This window comes from Abrus precatorius, unplaced genomic scaffold, assembly GCF_003935025.1.
Source record: "Abrus precatorius isolate BTA unplaced genomic scaffold, Abrus_2018 Scaffold11, whole genome shotgun sequence".
Classification (NCBI taxonomy): Eukaryota; Viridiplantae; Streptophyta; class Magnoliopsida; order Fabales; family Fabaceae; genus Abrus; species Abrus precatorius.
Window position 1 is genome coordinate 16,442,221 of NW_020874303.1, and position 23,099 is coordinate 16,465,319.

The following is a 23,099-nucleotide window of genomic DNA, read 5'->3' on the forward strand; positions in this document are numbered from 1 at the left end:
GGCAATCCTTGAAGTTCTATTTGAAATATTTAACAAGCATGAAAAGAATTAGTTTTGGACTATTTCTAAAATTTCATTTTAAAGTCAATTAGTTTATAAACTTACAAGCGAAGTCAGAGGAGTTGCTATTGTTGATTTCATTGGTGTTGGATCTTTTCCAATAATGGTTGTCTCTTTTTCATTGAGTTGTGAAGAAGGTAGCTCATTTTCTGAGGTTGCAAGATCATTATGTTTCATTTGAGGCTGAAAAGTGATTTGAACCGTAAATTACTAGATGACAAAAGCAAATGCTTTTCACTTTTCTTTTTCATAAGCCAACACATTTTTATGATCTAACATTTTTCTAATAAAGTTAATTCCAGATGGCAAGGATTATTTTAGAATTAATTAATGAATCATAAAAAATGGTGCCAAAAAGTGGGTTAGCCATTAGCAGTGGATATATTATATACCTTTGTAAAGTTTTTTGAAGCAATGGATGAGTCGTTTGATTTGATGTAATCATTGTTATAACTGTCTATTAATTAGATATTGCATAGATTGATTTGCACTTACCTTAGATGAGGGCAACATACTTCCTGAAGTTCCTTCGCTTTCGATGTCAACTAGATAGTCAGCGGTGACTTTCTCTATTCCTCGATCAAGATTGTCAAATATTACATCAATATCAAACCCAAACAATTGCAAGCCTATAAAATACACACACAAAGGACTCCATTAGACAGTGAAAAGAAAAAAAAAATTGCAACATCGACCTTGAAATATGGAACATCAATTATTACTTCAACATTTAACGTTATAAAATAATTTAGATAGTTCCACAGTAGCATATGGTGACTCTATGTCTAAGTGATCATAATCTTAATTCCTTTATTCTTCATAATTAAATTATTCATGCTTTTAGTGAAGAAGCATATTAATTAACAAAAAGGAAAGAAAAGAAATTACAACTTATGTGATTATGCTTACTTAGAATTTGAGAATAATATAATTTGTTTGTTTGAGAAATATCTGATGAGTGTTTGGGCATAAATGAAGCAAATATTTTCTAAGGTTTTATTTGGGCGTAAATAGGATACCCAGATTGTTTGTTCAGTGGGAGAAGATTTGCTTCAAAATTGCAGTAATAGATGTACAACCATCCCTATGATAGTGTTAAATGAAGATAGCAAAATACCATAAAACATAAAACAATATAAGGAGAAGAGTGGAAAGGGAAGAACATAACTATTTTCGTTTTGCTCCATAACCCATTTTGTTCTGCAACCATGCATTGATATTTTAGTGTAAAATACATCAGAAAAATAACCCATCATAATACTGATACATACTGCAGCAAAAAAGGTTATGCAACCACTAACTAAGAGTGCAAATCTACCCAAAATACAAGCAAGCAACCTAAAATCACCAATCATAACATTACTTGCTGACACAACCAAACATATTACAACAAGTAAACATAATTAAAAAATTAAATAGCAATTAAAAAGTTTTACAGTCCATTAAATTTAATACTCCTCCTTAAAACTTTTCTTGAACACTCCAAGCTTGTTCCGCAGCTCATTAAACTTGGCACATGAAAGTGCCTTAGTAAAAATGTCTGCAATTTGCTCCTCAGACCTGCAATACATCAGTTGAACATCACCATTCTTCTCAACTTCTCTTATTGCATGAAATTTGACATTGATATGCTTGGTTCTCCCATGCTGAATTGGATTTTTGGCAATAGCAATGACTGAATTATTGTCACACCATAGCTCTGTAGGCTCCTCTTGCACATGATTCAACTCATCCAATATCTTTCTAATCCAAATAGCTTGATTTGAAGCAGCTGCTGCAGCAATATACTCTGCTTTAGCTGAAGATTGAGCAACTACAGCTTGCCTTTTGGAGTTCCATGAAAACACCCCGCTTCCAAGTGAAAAGACAAATCCAGTTGTACTCTTTGAATCATCAATAGAACCAGCCCAATCACTATCAACATAACCTTTAAGCCTTCCATCTCCATTGCAGTACCAAATACCAAAATCAGCTTACCTCTCAAATATCTCAACACTCTTTTGCCTACACCAAAGTGTGTTAAACTTGGTGAATGCATGAACCTTGAAAGCAAACTAGCAGAGAACATCAAATCTGGTCTAGTTGCAGTCAAGTAAAGAAGGCTGCCAACTAAACTTCTATATTAAGTTACATCAACCTTTGCATCACCATCATTCTTTGAAAGCTTTTCATTAATAGCAAGGAGAGTTGAAACATGATTACAACTCTCTAATTTGAATTTTTTGAGCAAATCAGTAGCATACTTTCTTTGTGAGAGAAAGATTCCATCATTGAGTTGATGCACTTCCATTCCTAAAAAATATTTCATCATTCCAAGATCTGTCATTTCAAAGACCTGTAACATGCTCTTTTTAAATTTGTCAATTTCATCAATATCATCACCTGCAACCAGCAAATCATCAACATAAAGTGAAATAACAATTTTCTTCTTATTGCCACAATCTTTAACATAAAGAGTGGGCTCATTTTGACTCCTAAAATTATTTTGCAGAAAGTGTGAATCAATTTTGCTATACCAAGCTCTTGGAGCTTGTTTCAGCCCATACAAGGCTTTATGAAGCCTATAAACTTTATCTTCATGACCTGCAATAATAAAACCAGCAGCAGGCTGCTCAACATAAATTTCTTCTTCCAAAACTCTATTTAAGAAAGCTGATTTGACATCTAAGTGAATGATTTTCCACCTATATTGAGCTGATAGAGCAACAATTAATCTAATTGTTTCATGCCTTACAACAGGCGCAAATGTATCTCCATAATCAACTCCAGCCATTTGAGAATATCCTTTTACAACAAGTCTAGCTTTATGTTTGTGAACAGAACCATCAGGATGCAACTTGGTTCTATAAACCCACTGCACACCAATAACATGCTTGTCCTTGGGCCTTGAAGTAAGTTCCTAAGTACCATTTTTGTTTATCATATTCAACTCCTCCTTCATTGCATCTTTCCATTCTATTTGCATGAAAGTCTCTTCAAAAGTAGAAGGTTCATTCACAACAAAATTACATTTTTCATAAATTTCAGCCAAAGACTTTGTTTTCAAAATTGGGGAATTAGATTCAGCAACCTGAACTTCATCATCATTTGTATCTTGCTGCTGGTCAAACTTCAAACTTCTTTGAACTTCATTATTTTCCCAATCCCAATATGCATTCTCATCAAATTGAATATCTCTGCTGATCACAATCTGTTTTGACTTGAAATTATACACTCTATAACCTTTAGAGTGTGCAGCATAGCCTAAGAAAATCCCCATTTCAGCTTTATCATCTAATTTGGTTCTTTTAGCTGCTAAACATGAATATAACATATTGAACCAAAAATCTTCAAGTGTTTGGCAAAGGGCTTTACTCCCATCCATGCTTCAATTGGTGTTTTCTGTTGAACAGCTCTTGTTGGAAGTCTATTCAAGAGATACACTGTTGTATAGACAGCTTCAGCCCAAAAGTTCTTTGGTAGCTTCTTTTCTACAATCAAGCATCTTGCCATTTCCATAACAGTTATGTTTTTTCTCTTAGAAACTCCATTCTGTTCAGAAGTGTAGCTGACTGTCAATTGATGAATAATTCCCATTTCTTCACAAAACATATTGAATTCATTGGAGGTATACTCCTTCTCGTTGTCTAATCTCAACAATTTAATATTGCAGCCACTTTGAGACTCCACCATAACTCTAAACCTTTTAAAAACATTAAAAGTTTGAGCTTTGCTTGATAAAAAATACACCCATGTCATTCTTGTAAAATCGTCAATAAATAAGATGAAATTTTTGTTTTGGCTCAAAAAAGGTATGCTCATTGGACCACACAAATCAGTGTGAACAAGCTCCAACTTGCTCTTTGCCCTTGTAACATTTGCTGTTGAAAAAGACTTTCTGTGCATTTTTCCCAATTGACAAACATCACATAAATCATCAAGACTGCCCATCACAGGCATGTCTCTCACCATTTCATGAATTTGCAAAAATTTCAATGCATCCATATTAAAATGACCATATCTTTTGTGCCATAGTGCGGAATCATCATGTTTAGAAACAAGTGCAGATTGTTTCACTTGATTCAAACTGATTGGGAAGCTATTATCACATATTTGAACATTAATAACTTCAGAATCATTTGAATCTAATATGATGCAGCCATTATTTTTGAAAGGAAAGGAATATCCTCTTTTCATGAACTGAGCAACACTTAGCAAATTCTGATCCAAATCTAGAATTAATAAAACATCATAAATAAATTTAGGACCTTTGCTAGTGTGAACAGAAACAATACCTCTTCCTTTAGTTTTGTACAATATCTCCATTTCCAAGCTTGACTTTGGTTCTAATAGCCTTGTCTAAAAAGGTGAAGAGATTTGAGTCTCTTGCCATGTGATTTGTGCACCCACTATCAACATACCATACATTCTTTGAACCTGTACTACATGCTTGGGTAGCCATAAATAAGTGTTCTTCAAATTGCTCATCTGAGAAGTTGACTTGATGTGCAGGTTGTGGGTGAGATTGGTTCTGCTTAAATCGGCAGTACCTTTCTCTATGTCCCCACTTCTTGCAATTATTACATTGAATCTGAGGCTTCCCCTTATACCAACAATCTTTAGACAAGTGGTTTGTCCTTTTACATGTAGTGCAAGGAGGAAAATGGTCCCTTGCTGTAGATTCGGTTGAACTCTCATCTTGTTTGTCTTTTCCCTTTTTATCACCTCTTTTTTTATATTGTTGCTTCTTTTGATCTTTTTGTACAGGTTGTTTCCCCTTATGTCTTGCTTGAAATGCACCTTCAGTTATATCATCCATCCTCATAGAACATCTTTGTTCATGAGCATGCAACTTACTCACCATCTCAGAAACAGTTAGTTTCTTAAGATCACATGATTTTTCAATTACAGCAACTTTGACTTCAAATTTGTCAGGTAAGATGATCAATATTTTCTCAACCACCTTGCTGTCATCCACAACTTCACCATACAACCTCATTTGATTCACCAAATGGGACAACTTTGAAGTGTAATCCTTGACTGATTCATTCTCCTTCATTTTTAGCATCTCAAACTCTCTTTTAAAAGTCAAGAGCTTGATGGACCGTACCCTTTCATCACCTGCATGTCTCTCATTTAGTTCATCCCATATTTGCTTAACTGTTTCCAGATGCATAATACTGGTAAACACATCATCTGCCAAGGCTGAATGTAAACACGAAACAGCTTTCTCCCTTTTCAAGGTCTCCTCCTCATGTTGCCTAATTTGAGCCATTGTAGGATTAGTTCCCAATGCTGGAACTTGCTTGTCTTGATCTACATACTCCCATAAGTCAAAAGATTTCAAACATGATCTCATTTTGACTACCCATATATGAAAATTTTCCCCAGAAAATTGAGGAACAGTAAACATAGCATTGTTCCCTGAAGCCATTTTTTCACTCACTTACTCATAAGTGTTTAATCTTTCCTCTCAATATTTTTTTTAGAGACCCACAACCTATAAGAACAAAGCTCTAGATACCACTGTTAAATGAAGATAGCAAAATACCATAAAACATAAAACAGAACCATAAAATAATATAAAGAGAAGAGTGGAAAGGGAAGAACAGAGCTATTTTCGTTTTGTTGCATAACCTATTCTGTTCTACAACCATGCATTGATATTTTAGTGTAAAATACATCAGAAAAATAACCCAATATTGATATGCAGCAAAAAAGGTCATGCACCCACTAACTAAGAGTGCAAATCTACCTAAAATACAAGCAACCTAAAACTACCAATCATAACATTACTTACTGACACAATCAAACATATTACAGCAAGTAAACAAAATTAAAAAAGTAAATAGTAATTAAAAAATTTTACAGTCCATTAAATTTAACAGATAGGAGACTTATTTCAAATGTGTTATAGAAAAGCTTAGATGATTAGTTGCAAAATTACCGAAGTGGATTTATGTATACACATTTACATCAAAATAACAAAACTAAAACATCATTTTTGTCAAAACTGTGTAGTGATGCATGATAAGGAATGATGTATTGTATTATTTACCTTCCAAATCAGAAGCTATTTTGTAAAGCTTCTCACGAGAAGTAGTTGAAGTCAAAGAGAAATTTGGACAATTGTAGACAATACGATGCCTTATGGTCTGCATTGTTTCAACCTCATGACAAAGCCTTAACAGATGCCTAAATATCACCACTCTTAATTTTGGAAACTTAACTTCCACCTTCCCCATCTCACCATCACCTTTTCCTTGTTCATATCCAATCAGTTCTTCTAGCTCTGAGGCTCCATTTACTATTAAAATTTCCAGGTTGGGAAAAGCATTGGATGCGGAGCTGGAGACAGAAACCAAACGTTTCAACTTGTTGCATTCTCGGATGATGAGTGCTGCTAGCTTTGGGAAACATGCTTGTGTAGACAATTTCTGATTCTCTACATCTTTTTCAACTATTTCCTTTAATTCTTCGCATTCTGTTATCTCTAGCGTTTTCAACTCTGGTAGACATCTTGAAATTGAAGCAGTAAAGATTAATTCCAATTTTTCACATCTCACTATTATTAATCTTTCAAGATGTTGGAAGGTAAAAGAATTTTTGGAAGCCACGCAAATACACACCATCTCCTTTAGATATAACAACTCTAGCTGTTTCAATGTTGTGCTCAATGGTTGTTCAATTTTCTGATGTTCATCTATATGAAAAATACTTTCTACTCCGGCGCCACTTATGCATACAGTTTCCAAATTGAGCAAGCGCTTCTCACCCTCCCTTGTGTCCTATAAAGCAAGGCGATAAAAAATGTATAAAAGAAATTAGTGTACAAGAAAAGAAAGGAAAATTAAAAACAGTTATAAAAATGAAAAGAATAAAATAAAATTGGTATCTGATAGTTAATAGTCATTTTAAATTTTATATTATATCATCATAACTTGATATATCATCAACAAATTTATTTTAACTTGCCTTTATCTCCAAACATTCCTCATCTTTTCATAACACATATTTAGATAATTCAGTAAATAGCAGTAAAGTCAAATTGTTGCTTTTACTTATATTTTATTTTTAAATAATCCCTTCATAATAAAATCACATTTACTTTTAAAATTTAATCTTTATTGTACACACATTTTTTTTTATATTATCATCTAAATTATATAATATAGATTGGCAATATTGTTAGAGATAATTTTTTTTAATTATGAATATTTCTTTATAAATAAATGAAAATACGGTTGGAGTTTTTTCTCTTTTCATTCAACACTTTTTCCCGCACTATGCTCCTACAAAATAATTAAATATAATGCCAAAAATTTAAAAGGTTTATGTAAATATAAAAATATAATATTGAAAATATAAAAAAAAATGTTAGGAACTTAGATAATTATTAATTTATAATTTATTATAAAAATTCATCATAAATAATATTTATATCATAATACGTGTATTTTTCAGTAGAATTAACGATATCAAATGTAACCTTTTTAATAAAGTTATGATTAAAATTTAATACATGAAGAGAATTTTTTTGAGGTATTTTATTAAATATTTCTCAGCTACTCTGTAATAATATCAAATTATTGTCTAATTGTATATTATTCAGATAAGAACATTGGAATTGTTTATGAACTCCAAAAAAAGATAAATGAGGAAAAAAGGCTAAGAGTTTTGGAAAAAGAAAAATATGGGAGACGAAACCAAATAAATTAACACATCATCATTTAAGATATCGAATAATATTATATTAATTATTTATTGATGTAGTCTATATTATTTCTGCACTTCAAATCTAACCAAGAATTTCAAGAAATGAGAGCAATACCTTGTTGGTTGTGCTATGCAGCTGTCTTGAATACCCAGAAATCATCAAATCACTAACCGAGTTAAATTGGGGACATGCATCCAACTCAAACATCTTTAAAGATTGCAACGAGACAACATAGTTTCTGGGACAGATGTTGACCATTTTTGATAGTCTCATGAGAGAAAGTTCTTCCAAAGCTGGGAAATCCATGTGAAATTCTAGATTGCGACCATCATCCTCGTGATGGTTTGGTCCAATCACATATTCCAACTGGTCACATCCCCGGATAGAAATTTCTTTTAATTTTGGGAAGATTGAGTTGAAATTCTTGCGATCTTCATCATGTCTCATGCTTGTTATTACATGCTTCAATCCATCGCATGAATCAATCGTCAAACTCTCCAGCAACATTGTTGAAGTAATAGAAAAAGTGAACAATGATATCACTTTTGGACAATCATTTAGTTCCATGTATCTAATATTGAGCAAGCGTTGTGAATGCCTCGAAAGAGACCGAGCAATCTCAGAAGTCTGAACACATTCTGAGCTTGATGCCTGAAATCCCAACAAAATACATATTTTATTGTTTCATTAAACCAATTCCAATTCAATGAATAACTCGTTCGTAACTTTTATCTTATTGTTCATTAATTTTCTTTATGCTAATTTGGATGCTGAACCACTCTAGTATTGATAATATCCTATAATTTCCACACATTATATATTAATTACATAGCAAGTGTTAGAATCAATCAGATCTCAAATATATATTGTTAATTTTAAGTACAAAATATTAGCATTGCACAATTGATCAAGTTAGGAAGAGTAGCTTTACTTTTTCGTGATCCAATTGTCTTGTATCTGAATCAACCATTAAATCATTGAGAGATGTTACTGCAAACAGGGGACATCTATTCACATACAACTCTTTCAAAGATGGCAAAGCCACGGACAACGACTTTTGGCGGCAAATGCTGATGAAAATTGGTAGCTCCAAAAGACGAAGTGTTTCCAAAGCTGGGAAATCAATATGAATCTTCGTATAATTTTGATGATGCAGAAGATATTGATCAAACATATATTCCAATTGGCCACAATTGTACACTGATAAAGCCTTTAAGTTTGGAAATATAACATCGCTGTTCCTTCCATCACAGTCATCTCCAAAGTCTATTATATGCTTCAGTCCGGGACATGCATCAATTCTCAAATTTTCCAACAACATTAACGATGCAGTGGATAAAGTAAATAGGTAATTTACCTTATCAAGACCTACTAGTTCAATCTTTCTAGTGTTGCGAAAAATCGACATACTCAGTCCTTGTGATTGTTTTGAAACACATTGAAGATTCTCAGCAGAGCGAGGAAATGATTTTGATACGAAAAGATTCTTTATAAACCAAACCACATAGCATCATAATTAAGTAATAATTATTAATTAATGTAAATTTAAAAAATGTAGTCAAACTATTCTTCTTTCCATTGATTTCAAATTTAAATGCTAATATTTAAGGTTGGGATAGTAGTTAAGTAAAAAGTGGTTGTAAAAATATACAATAAATAAAAAAGAAACAGAGAGAGAACACTTTACCGATGAAGTTGAGCGATCTATTGGTCCAGTCATGGAAACCGCAGGGATTTTGATACTTGTGTCATTCCTCAATTTTCCTTCATTTCTTCTACGACAACAACATAAATAGGATTGGAAAGTCACTTTTCGGTTGCTGAGGTTTACTTGTTTTGCCTTGGAACCAATTCTTGAAAATGACCTCTTCTTTGATGAAGAAGATGTAAGAGGGTAACATTCTACAGAAATGCATGTGAAATTTGACAAGCCGCGAAGTTCCATTTCTTGCAATGAACCAAGTACGACATCTTGGTCTTCATGTTGGCAACGACCAAACATGTGTTTCAACTCGCCACAATCAGCTATAGTGATAGTTTCCAATATTGGAATGTCCCCGGGAGAAAGGACTGAAAGAATACATTCTAATCGATCACATTTTTTAATCTCAAGGATTTTTAATTTTGGAAACACCGAGCCATCGCTCTTGTGATCATTTTTGCCATCTAATCTTTCTTTTTTTTTGTCTTTTGATCCTTCACCTGCTATTATGTTTGTCAATTGGTCACATTCGCGTATTCTCAATTCCTCTAACAGAACTAAACTTCGAGCAGTGGATGGTTGAAATAGGGATGCCCACTTTGGACAACTTACCAGTTTCAGGATCTTGAGATGGCAAAGATCAAGCTTGTTCAATTGTTCTCGTAAATTCTTACACTGTTTTATTTGCAGCCTCTGTAAACTCTTTAGAAATTCAGAAGGAATGGGACCAATGCACAGTTCTTCCAAGTTATCCATGCGTTTGAGATTTAGAGCATCCAACTTGGAGAAGACTTTTGGTGCACCAGAATGATGTTTAGTGTTGACAAGGCATTGTACCTTTGAACAAGATTTCAAACTGAGCTCAATTAAATCATTCATGCCATTACCCGCTATCGGAACAATCTCAGGAATAAGATTTCTCCACTCCCCCTCAATTCCTTCCAGTTGAAGAATCTCTGCTCCTTGCACTAGATGCTTAAATGTTGCTTTAGAGACCAAAGCTTCAATATTTGGAAGACGAACAACTTTTGACATTGAATCGCGCACTTCCCAACTCCCTTGTAAACGATACCTATTCAATGTAGGAAATGTCGTATTTTGAAGATGATTTGCTTCAACTTCATTTTTAGTGTCAAGTTCATTGTCAACGAAATACAATTCTTCCAGTTGTAAGCATCTTTCAATCACTTCAAATGGGTTATTCCGTTCAATTTCACACTCTTGCATGTCCAACAGTTTCAATTTCTCCAATTTAGTAATTGCAATTGGCAATTCCCTTATTGAACATTTACCCAATTCAAGAACCTCAAGGTTTCGCAGGGTTTCCAAAAAAGAGATGTCACCTAATTTCCAATCAGCCAGCATAAGAGTTCGAATATTTGTCAATGACTGGACCGAAATGGACAACGTCAGAGGAAGCTTCGACATATCCTTATGTGATAAAAACAAAACTCCAAGCCTCGTCATTTTTTCAAAGAATGTATTTGGGACTTCTACAGGATCGCTTGCTTCGATGAATATCATTAGAATCTGAAGTTTGGAACCATCAAACCAACTAGGAAAGGCTTCCATGTCACCAACTTGCAAGTCATCCCAAAACAAATAGTTAATTTTCATCTCTTTTTTGGGTAATGCCTTCCGTTTTTTCCCAGATAGCACAATTAACTCATTGTTTTCATTAGCTATCCATAGGGCCACGTCACGAACCAAGTCATGCAACTTCACACGTCCATTCCAACCTTCCAACACTAAACAATAATTTAGGAGTTTTTTTTCTACGAGAAGTACTTGTTTTCTGGCTTCATCGTATTTGTCAACTTTCCCAAAAGAACCTGCCCCTATAACACTTCTAGTTAAATCTTCTATAGTAACTACTATAGATGCTGGAAATATAGAAAGTAAAAGGAAGAAATTTTTGGCTTTATCACTCCTCATATTGTCATAGCTATACCTTAAACCCTTATAAATTTTTGTCAAATTTTCATCAACATCGAGCATGGGCATAGGATTTCTCAAGACTGCCAAAGCTGCATCCCATTCTTCAAGGGGTCGCTCCTTCAAATTGCTGGCTATGACTGCAATGGCAACTGGTAATTTTTTACATTCATTTGTAATTTCTTGCCCTATATCCCGAAAATTGGAAGACAAATCATCTATACCAGCATTCGTTCTGAATAAGAGCCATGCATCTTCATCTGACAAAAGTCCCAGTTGAATTCGCCTTGGACATCCCATTGAATTACACACACTTCCATTGCGTGAGGTCAAAAGAACTTTGCAATTGCCATTATTTCGATTCTCACCGGAAGGAATTCCTATATCTTCAAAATTAATTGGTTCCCACACGTAATCTAATATTATAAGAATTTTATCTCCATTAGTTAACCTCTTCCTTAGGTTGGAGCATCTTTCCCAATCACTTTTACCTTTCAACGACAATCCTAAGGGTCCTGCGATACTATCTTGAATCTTTTCTTTATCTAGAGCATCTGACACAGGTGTAAAGATGACTTGATCAAACTTTCCAGATTCCTCAAGTTTTCTACCAACTGCTTTAGCAAGTGTAGTTTTTCCGGTTCCGCCCATTCCATGGAGTAAAGTGATATATGTGTTCTCATCTTCCATTGCATTCCAAAGCTGATTGTATTCTGGATCTCTGCTTTCAAAAGGAATGAAACTTTGTGAAGAATGGCCTTCTATGCCTGAAAGATGAGGAGCACGTCCAACACATTCAAAGGTGGTTCCCATGAGACTTCTAATACCGTTTGTCATTTGTTTTAGTTCTTTGCCCCTATGATATCGCCAAATGCAATTAGGACACCATCCCCCAAAACAAGCCTCTTTTGCTTTGGTATCCTCATTAATGAGCTTTCCAGCTTTTTCTTGCCAATGGGTAACTTCATGAAGAATATCCTCACCATTTCTCTTTGCATCTCCGACCTTGTCGCATATGGTTTTCCATTTCGCTTCCAAATCTGGTTTTTCCTTTTCAAAGTCATCCACAATGCAATTGAAGCAGCAAACGTAACTAGTCTCATGTATTATGAGATCAGTTAGTCTCCCCACTATGTTGTTCGCACACTCAGATAGCATACTCGTCATCTACAAAATGCTCACCGTATGAAAATTATTGATAAATAGTTTGGACATGAATTTTTTTTTTTTACTCAAAATATGCTAAATTTTAATTTTAGTTCTTATAAAATTATTTTGATTGTTCGTGTATTTTTTAAAATCATTGATTTTAGTCCCTCTCACGAATGTGATTTTACTAAAAAAGCAACGCATGACAAAAAAAAATAAAATTGATATATGACAACATGAGTTAATCACATCATCATTTATCAATAATTAAAAATTAAAACTAATTACTTTTCAAAATGAAAAGATAAAAAATTTATATAATTTGTAGAAATCAAAATCAAAATAAATAATTTAAAATTAATAGTTAAATCAATCAATAAATATCCATTGCAATAATTGGAGTAATTAATTAATATGGACTTTGTATCAGTTTTTTTTTCACTACATTATAAATATGGGCTTTGGAGCAAAATTACCTAAACATGGTGCTGTGATTGTCAAAGGCCAGTTTTGAAAAAAATATTGACACATAATAATGTCAATGGTAAGTTATTTAAAAAAAAAAAAAACTATTAGCGATGCCAAAGGTAGTCATTTACTATTTTCAAACATGGAAAATTAATAAAGTTGTCCTTTCCACTAAAAAATAGCAATTTTTAAATTTTGATCTATAAATACCTATTTCTCATTTATGCATATGGCAAGTGAAGAAATATTTCAGTTCTTTTATTTTTCGCTTTAAGAAAAAAATATGAATGTATATGTATTAGTATAGTCTAATGATGAGAAATTGTTACATCGAGAATCATTGACACTTATATGTAAGAAGTCAACATTTTTTTTTATATTCCGTACAATATTTTATTTAGAATAATTAAAATATTGACTTAGTAAAAATATTGAAGTTCATTTCAAAAGTAGAAAGAATGAGCTACAAAAGTCTAATCTCAATTTTAAACAGTTTGATACAATATTATTAATAACAACGATAATATTGAATAAATGTTTAGAAAATGGACGATGATGCAAATGATGAAGACCCTAATTATCACGTCTGAGGCAATATTTGTTTAGAAAGTGATAATTTATATGTGCTTTGGATTTTAATACAATGCATGCACAGTTTTCAAAATATGTAAATTCAGGTATGTCAAGTTTATAATTATTTTTATTAGTGAATATAATTTAGTTTTTTTTTTCTTCTAAAATTCACAAAGGTTGACAACTTTCATTAGGAGACATTTTAACTTTTTTAACATATGTGGGTTATTAACTAAAAATTTTAAATTAACATTAAAAATTTATCTTTTATTTTTAAAATTTATACAGTAATGTATATTATAATAAAAAAAACTATAGTTATACTGAAACCTGCTTAAATAATAAGCCAACAATAATTTAAAAATATTTTTTTTACTTAACACAAATTTACTGCTATTATACAATAGATATATAACTATAGTATATAATATTAACAATATTTAAAAATTACAATAACTTAAATTATATAAAATATAACATTAAAACTATGACATAAAAAAACATAATTACTCATGTTAGAATTACGTATAAATTCATCTTTCCATCATGAACTAGTTTGATTTTATAGGAGGCCTGAAAAGCTCCCTTGACGTTGGAGATTCCCTGCCATAGAATATTTTCATTTATTTATATATTTTTATTTTATTCTATGTTTTATATATTTTAACAAAAATTCTATCACTTTTACTTAAAAAAATTCTCTGCACAAAATAAATTTTCCAATTAAATTTTATAAAAAAATTAATTATAGTTAAGAAAATTAATATTAAACTAAATCAAACAATTTGTAAAATAAACTTACAAATAAATTTAAAAATAATAAATCCTTAAAATATTAAAAATATATGAAATTAATTATTGATTTTATTTTATTTTTAATTATTTTTATACTATCAAAATTTGTATTTTAATTTAGGTTATGTTTAAAAGTAAATTGTAACTTATTTAGAAACTTATGATTTATTGACTTTGTCAATAAACTTATAAAATAAAATAATAAATATAAAATAGTAAAATTTAATTTTTTAAAATCAACTATTAATATTTTTATTAAATTTTCATCTTTTATTTATTTAAAAAATTAACTTATTATTTACACAAATTCAATTAAAACTCTAATACGTTATGTTCTATTTACTTTTTGCGATAGTCTATTTTCTTTTTTAAAAATTTTTATTATTAATAATTAATAGTATATTTTGTTAAATCAAAAGTAAATTAAGTAAATAAAAATGCTTTTAAAATTTAAAAATAAATTATTAAAGTTAATTTATATAATTTTAATAAAATAACATGCTAAAATTAATAATTTTAAAAATAAATTCAAGTTATTATTTATGTTAATAATATTATTTTTATTAATAAAATAAATTAAAATAAATTATATTTTAAAATATTTAATATAAATCAATCAATTACAAAAATAATTTATTAAATAATTTAATTTTATAAATAAATTTTGTAAATTTTTAATTACAAGTGTATAGACTATAGCTTTCAAGTTGCGCTCTGATCATTGTTCACACTTCCTCATTGTAATTTTCTTTTCTTCTCAATAATATATTAATTGTTTATTGTAAAAAATATTTAAAATAAAAATTTCTATAAAAATATTTTCTTCAGAAAATATTATTTTTTATTGCATAAAAATAGCAGGAAATTTTCCTGTAGATTTTAAATCTGTAAGAAAAATTATCCTCGGAAGCTTTTCTACAAATTTGAATTTGTAGGAAATTTTCAGTAATATTCGTAGAAAAATCTGGAGGAAAATGTAATATTCTAGTATTGCTCTGCATTCTGTATTTAGCTTTTTAATTCAATATTAATTTAATTTTTATAATTTGTTTATAAATTTATTTGATGTAATAGAATTTTTATTACTAAAAATATAATATTTACTTTTTAAAAAAATTATAAAAATTAAAAATAGTCATATAATATATTTAAAAATATTTAATTAATGATCACGAAAAATCTAGTTCAATAAATAAAAAGAAACATGACCTCTTTAAGTTAACTTGCTAACAGCTATCACTTTGATTACCACCTTGAAGCAGTGTATTTACATGTTCGAGAACCAAACACAGATCAGATTCAAAGTTTAAATAATTTGGTACCCAAAAATTAATTCAAACGAAATAAGTAAGACTCACTTTTAGCAATAACTCTTGATATCATGCGAAGAAGAAGAATATGAGAAGTATTGAACTATTCATAGTTGAAATATGAGAGATAAAACATAAGCAAACAATCATGACTGGAAAAAAGAGCAAAATAAGTAAGGATACCTCTTCGTCAGAATGTTGTGGCTACTTACGACTTTACATTTCTGAAGGAAGTGCAGAGGATGGCATCACTAAGAGTCAAGATCCACAACTGCAACGAAGGGACAAACAAGAGCAATAATAAACTCGCGTGCAGGTGAGAATTCAAAAAGGTCATAATTACTCTGGGTCATGTCCTATCATACGTTATTGGTGCACCCAAGTCTAAAGAATCAACTCAAACCTTGAAATGTTATAAAATATCACGAACGGTTGTGATTGACGCGGTCATCCAATCAACTAATGGGCGACAATATTCAGGAGATTGTTTTTTTTATAATAATGATTGTAATTTTTTTATTATTTAAAAAATTAGACAGTTAACTCTTTTTAAAATAAATCACTAATTTTATTATTTATTAATATAAAATTAATAATAAAGATTGTTTTATATGTAAAAAAAATTAAATCTTTTTAATTAGAGAAGATATTATAAATTTTACTTAAATTATATTTAAAAAATTGAGAGAATATTTTATATCTTTTTTAATTAATAGTTATGATTTTTTTATTATCTTAAAAATTAAAATGTATTTTAGTCTTTTTTAAATAAATTACTAACTTCTTTATCTATGAATATAAATTTAACAATAAAAGTATTAAATTCTTTCAGTTAGAGGGGGTGTTTATGGTAAAAATTATAATTGATAAATAAATAAATTTAAAAGTAATATAGGACTAAATGATAAGTTTTCTTGATTTTTTTTTTTAAGTATGTTCTTATCCTAACAATTCAAATTAACATCGTGAAACAAATGATTAGGAAGGAATAGTAAAACAGTGAAAAAATATTAAACAAAATGTAAAGAATATTACAAAAGTAAATTATACACGAATTAAATTGTAGGAAAGAAATTGAACAAATAAATTGGAAACAAAATGTATAAATGTAGATGTATGATTTCAGTAGTAAACTACAACAATTATGAATCTCCTGATAGCTGGTATTTAATTCGGCACAGATTTTTAGTATGCAAAGAATTTTAAGTGTAGTATTTGATGCAAAAATTCATCCTATGTAATGTAAAGTTTGGTGCTATTTATAGGCAAATGCATCTCTCTCTTTTTTCTGTGGGTCTCTTGATAACTACTGTTTGCACATACTTGTCTTCAACCAATGTCATCCATTATTCATAATTGTGTCTTCTTCATAACCGTTGTTACCTATGATTGATTCTACGTGTCTCTGATCTTCAACTAATAGTAACTACTACTTTGGTAATCACTTCAAATCTTATAGTTCTTTCAATATGTTTTTTCATTTTTTAACCACCATGTCTCTTGAACTTAGAGTAATTCCCTTATAAATTTTCATTTCAAAAAGTTTTTAGGAAACTCTGTGAGGTTCACTCTGTCTCTTGGACTTAGAATAATTTCTCTTGTCAATTCCTATTTCAATAAGTTTTAGAAAAAATCCGTGAGCTCAATCCTATCTCGTGAACTTAGAATAATTTTTCTTGTTAATTTTTTTTTCGACAAGTTTTAGGAAAAATCAGTAAGCTCCACATTGTCTCGTGTCCTTAGAATAATTTTCCTTGTCAATTCTTATTTCGACAAGTTTTAGGAAAAATATGTTAGCTCCATCTTGTCTCATGGGCTTGGAATAATTTTTCTTGTCAATTCATTTTTTGTAATGTTTTAGTAAAAATTCGAGAACTTTATCTTGTCTCATGGACTTAGAATAATATCCCTTATTGATTCCTATTTGACAATTTTGGATGTTTTTAATCTAGGACTTGAAAACCCCCAAAACTCCTTGAAATGAAACTTTCTTTTTGACAAAAATTAAGACTCCTCTTTTGACACTTCAGAACTCTTTGAAATGTAAGCCTCTTCTCGACAAAGAATGATGCTCTTCTCACAACTCTTCAAAATCCTCTGAAATGTAGCCTTCTTTTCAACAAAGAATGAAGCTCTTCTGTCAATCTTCATACAAATATGTCATAAAATAGTTTCTTCAATAATATTTTAGGACTTAAATATTTTCACAGATCCATAGCTCATCAAAGCATAGGAACCTAGGGTTTTATTTAAGTTTAGTCAAAAAATTTGTCCATACCCTCAATCTTCTAGGTGTATTTTTCTTCGAAAAGACATAGTTCTTACCACGAAAGTCTGATAAAGTCTTGTAACTTAGAAATTTTTTTTTCTCCAATTTATATAAAATTTACCTAAATTATATTTAAAAAATTAAACTAAGTTGCAATTGTTACTCTAAACCTTTCTTTGATTTTAATTTTTTAGTTTTTAATTATACAATTTTAAGAGCTTGTTTATTTTATTTTTAGTTTTGAATTTTTAAAAACTATATTTCAAAACATTTTTTAAATTTATTTGAAAATAAAATAAAAAATATTTCAACAAACAAATTTATTTATTTATTTTTAAAAATGTTTTTAAAAGTAAAACACTAACAAACTCTTAATTTTGATTATTTTAATTTAATAAATTTCAAAATTTTAAAGATGTCATCTAATTTTTAACAAAGTATTAGTACGGTTTTCTTTTTCCCTCACTCTTTACCAGAATTTGTCATTGCCTACTATACTCCTATCTCCGAACTTCACCGTTGGCAACGAAGGTTAGTCTCTATTTTTGTTGTTGCACTCTGATTTATGAAAGTATTAGCTACTGATTTCGGAATGTGTTAAATTTAGGTAAATTTGTAGATAATTTCTTGGAAAAGAGTGCACAGGAAAATTTCCAAGAAAATATGGTATTTATGCAGAATATTTTTACAAATAAATTTGCAAAAAAAAATTATCACAAGTATATTTTATAATGTGTTAAATATTTCAAATAACACAATTGTACCTTCGTAAATGAATATAGAGATTAGCTTCTTTCATACTGAAATCTTAATACATCATATAATCATCACATTACAAATTATTTATTTATTTTGAATAAAAGAAAGACTCCAATCATTCGCTCTTACCTTCATGATTATCATCTGAAGCATAAGCATGTTGGTAATCAATAGTGCATATCGATTCTAGAGCATAAGTAGTAGATAATCAATTATGTATACTGGTTCTAGAGTATAAGTATGTTGATAATCAACTTTGCATACCAATTTTAGAGCATTAGCATATTGAAAATAATACAATAGCGAATGATTTGACTAACATGGTTAGTTGTCATGTACAAAAGAACACGGAAGTCTATTACACTTGCTCAACTTACTAGTTGAAGCTTTCTAGTTTTAAGTAATTTTATATTACTATACAAACTACTAAAAAAAGGCAACAAGTCAAAATAGAAAAATAATTTAACATAATTAACCCAAAATCATCTTGGTCACTCTCTATACGTACGTTTGGTATAATATTTTTACATTTTGGCTTTCATTAACCTCTTAACTATTAGTTAAACCATATATACATACACAAGAAGAATGTTACAAATAAAAAACATATTAACTAAAAGCATCTACTACACTATTTTTGTTTTAACTAACAATTTCAATCTATTATATTTAATAACAATGGTTAACAACATTGTTATATTTATAAATTTAATTATGTTTTTTTATCTTTATAAAAATATCACTCTTTGAGACAAGTTCTTAAAAAAAATTGTTAAGATTCAATCTCTGACTTATTTAAAATGTTAAAATTTAGTTTCTTTTATCAACTTCTTATGTTAAATGATGAACTAAATAACAGAGATTTATCTCATCATTATTATGTCACCACTGCATCATTATTATTTTTAAAAATTTTATTATATAAAATTTTATATTTACAAAAAAAAATATATTTTCTTTAACTTCTTTTCTCTTCTTCCCAACAGGCCAAAGACATTGCAGAGAACAATGCAGTCATGTGTTCTTGCTGTGTGTGACTAAAAATCTATCATGAAAGGAACCTTTGTTTGCAATCACATCAAGCTCCTCCAGAACCATATATCACTCGAAGATATAGTACAACAACTGGATTTTCTGCAAGAGATCGAAAAATAAATGTAGTATAGTAGTTCTTATATGCATACGCAACCATAATTAGAATCACTTTGCAGTGAGACTTCCAACTATTTTGGTGGAGTCAAACTCCAATTCTTTGAAATTTTTGTCCCCTGATAAAAATGACCACCTGCAGTATAATGTTTACTAAAATAATTTCCTTCACAAAAATGAGAGTAAAATTAACATATTTAGTTGGGAACCAATTAATTTCTAAAAGGATCAACTTTTTGATAATGTTAGATTCAATTTATTGGGCTAACGCAAAAATCAATTCCTAGAATTTGTAACAATTCTACACTCAGAGCAACACAATACGCCCAAACGATTAGGTTCTTAATGCGAAGTGTACATTAAGGCATGGTTTCTTCTTTATATTCTTATCGTCGATTTTTTTTCATTTTTATAAATATTATGTTTTCTTTAATAATTACTAATTTTTACTTTTTAATTTTATATATAGGTTGATTAGGGCTAGGGGTTTTTGATTTCGAAGAAATTAGAATTGAAAAGGTAAGTTAAAGATAGGCTGAAGAAAAATGATTTTTTTTTTAAATATGAAAATTTAAATAATAAAATTTTTAAAAAAAATTTAAATATAAATTTTTAAAATAATAATCACATAACAACGATGAATTATAACTTAATAAAAAAAACTGATGATAAAAATTAAATTTTACCGTATTTAAAAAAAGTTACAATGAAATCTTTAAAAAAATTAAGAATTAATTTTAAAAAATAATATTTTTATAAAAATAAAAATATAATTAAACTATATCTATATTATTAATTAAAATAAATTAATATCTTTAACTTTCAGTTTTTAAAGTAAGCTTCAATTTTTTATTTTATTCTGTAATTTAAAAAAAATTAAATAGGTCAATTTTCTGACCGTTACAATTTTTTGTCTTTTTATATGAGTATGAAAGCGGACACTATTCATCACAATGTTGTTGACCATCTCTCTCTTGGCTGTGTTAAGATGGAGAAGAAGTGATCAGAAGCCACCAAAAATGTCCCCCACACCTCACTCTCTCTTCCAAGTCATGGTTCAAAGCAATCTTGGACTGTTGGTTGACGTTGAGACTCTACTGGGAGTGCAATCTCCAAGGCCATGCGAGAGAGTGGGTGTATGAGTGTATCGTCATTTTCATATCTACTTTAAGCTGCTTCCACGCTTGCAGAACACAGATCCATTCACCTAGACAAAGCCACAATGCCAATGACCCATAGAGGAAAGCAAGCAAGTCATGGGTTTATAAGCGAGCCCCAAGCAGGCCATGTCTCCCGCATCATACTCACCCATAATCCTAGCATCAGCAGCCTCACCCGCACACCCCTTCCCGTACAACTCCCTCACCCAATCATAAGCATCACCTCCTCCTTGTTATATGAACAGCAAAAATAAGAAAATGAAAGAGACAGTGTTTAGGAGGAATACTACGGTTTATTCAACTAAGAAAATCCTTTACAAAGCAAAGAGAAAATACAAAATTAACTCCTAAAATATTGGAAAGCATAGTAACTTAAATCAGAAAACTAACTACTGCTAGAGAGTAGATCATAACAAAGCTGAAAATATCTAAGAAACCCTCCCTTAAACTGACATTAGTTTCTAATATCAATTTAAACTAAAAACTCTTCTGAAATGCTGCAAGTTTAAGAGCCTTTGTGAATATGTCTGCAATTTGATCCTCATTCCTGCAATAAACCAAATCAATTTCTTCATTACTTGCCTATTCTCTCAAGAAATGGTATTGAACATCAATATGTTTACTTGTCCCAAAATAAGATTTTTTGCTTGAAATGAACTTCCTCTAAAAGCTTTCTCAACCAAATGACTTGCCAGACACATGCTGATGCAGCTACAAGCTCTACTTATATTGTTGATAGAATGACAATTGGTTACTTTTGAGAAGATTATGAAACAGCTCCTAACCCCATCTTAAAGGCATAATCAGATGTACTTTTGGTATTATCTTGGTCACCAACATAGTCACTATCGTAAAGCCAATCAAATCTAATTTTTCTTCTCTTTTTGTACAAAATTCGATACTCACTTGTACCTTGCAAATATCTAAGAATTCTTTTTGTTGCTTGGAGATGCAGTTCCTTTGGATGTTCCATGAAGCTACAAATGAAACTTACAACATACATTATATTCTGCTTTGTCGCAATGAGATACATCAAGCTTCTTACAATTTGCTTGTATATAATGCTATCAATATTTCTTCCATTGTTATCTTTTACTAACTTCAAACTCGTCTCTGCTGGTGTGCAAGCTGAATTGCAGTCCTCCATCTGAAACCTTCTTAGGATCTCTTGCACATACTTCTTTTTATAAATAAAAATACCTATATCTGATTGAATAACCTCTATACCCAGAAAATAATGCATTCTACAAAGTTCAGACATGTCAAATTCAGCCATCATGGACCTTTTAAACTTATCAAACATAGTCTGATCATTTTCAGTAAATAACAAGTCGTCAACATACAAACAGACCAGCAACATTTTTTTCATCATTTTCATATTTAGGACTAGAGAAATATGGAAGACCAGCTACCATATTTTTCTTTTGAAATGTTTATAAACCTCCAAGACTGAGATGACCATAATGAAAATGCCAATGCTGCACTTGATTGATTGAACTTGCTGCATAACATGATTTAGTAGAATGATTAAGGTAGAGAGGAAACATTTGATTTGTTGTCATAGCCACTTTAGCGATCAATCCCAATCTGTCATCTAGAATTTGACACACGCCATTTTTAATTGTGATCTCTTAACCCTTCTCTTGCAGCTTACCCATACTTAACAAATTAGTCTTTAAATCTGGGACAAAAAGGACATTAGATATGGTTTGAGCAACATTACTTTTAGTTAGTAAAGTTACCTGCCCTTTTCCTATCATGAGACTGTAGAATTGTTTCTAAACTTCACATTATCTCTAAAGGATTCATCAAGAGTGCAAAGTACAGACTTATCTCCACTCATCTGATTTCTACACCCTGTGTCTAAATACCACAAGTTCTTGTTGGTTGACTCCCTTTCATGATAAACCATCAGCAATTAGATTCCTCCAACTTGCTCTTCCACCTTTTCTGCAAAATTGGATGCATCACCATGTGCATTTGGAAAATTTGATCAACATTCTGATTTGTAACGACCATACTTGTGACACCCATAGCATTCAACATTTGTCTTGTCTGTTGACTTTGCCTGATA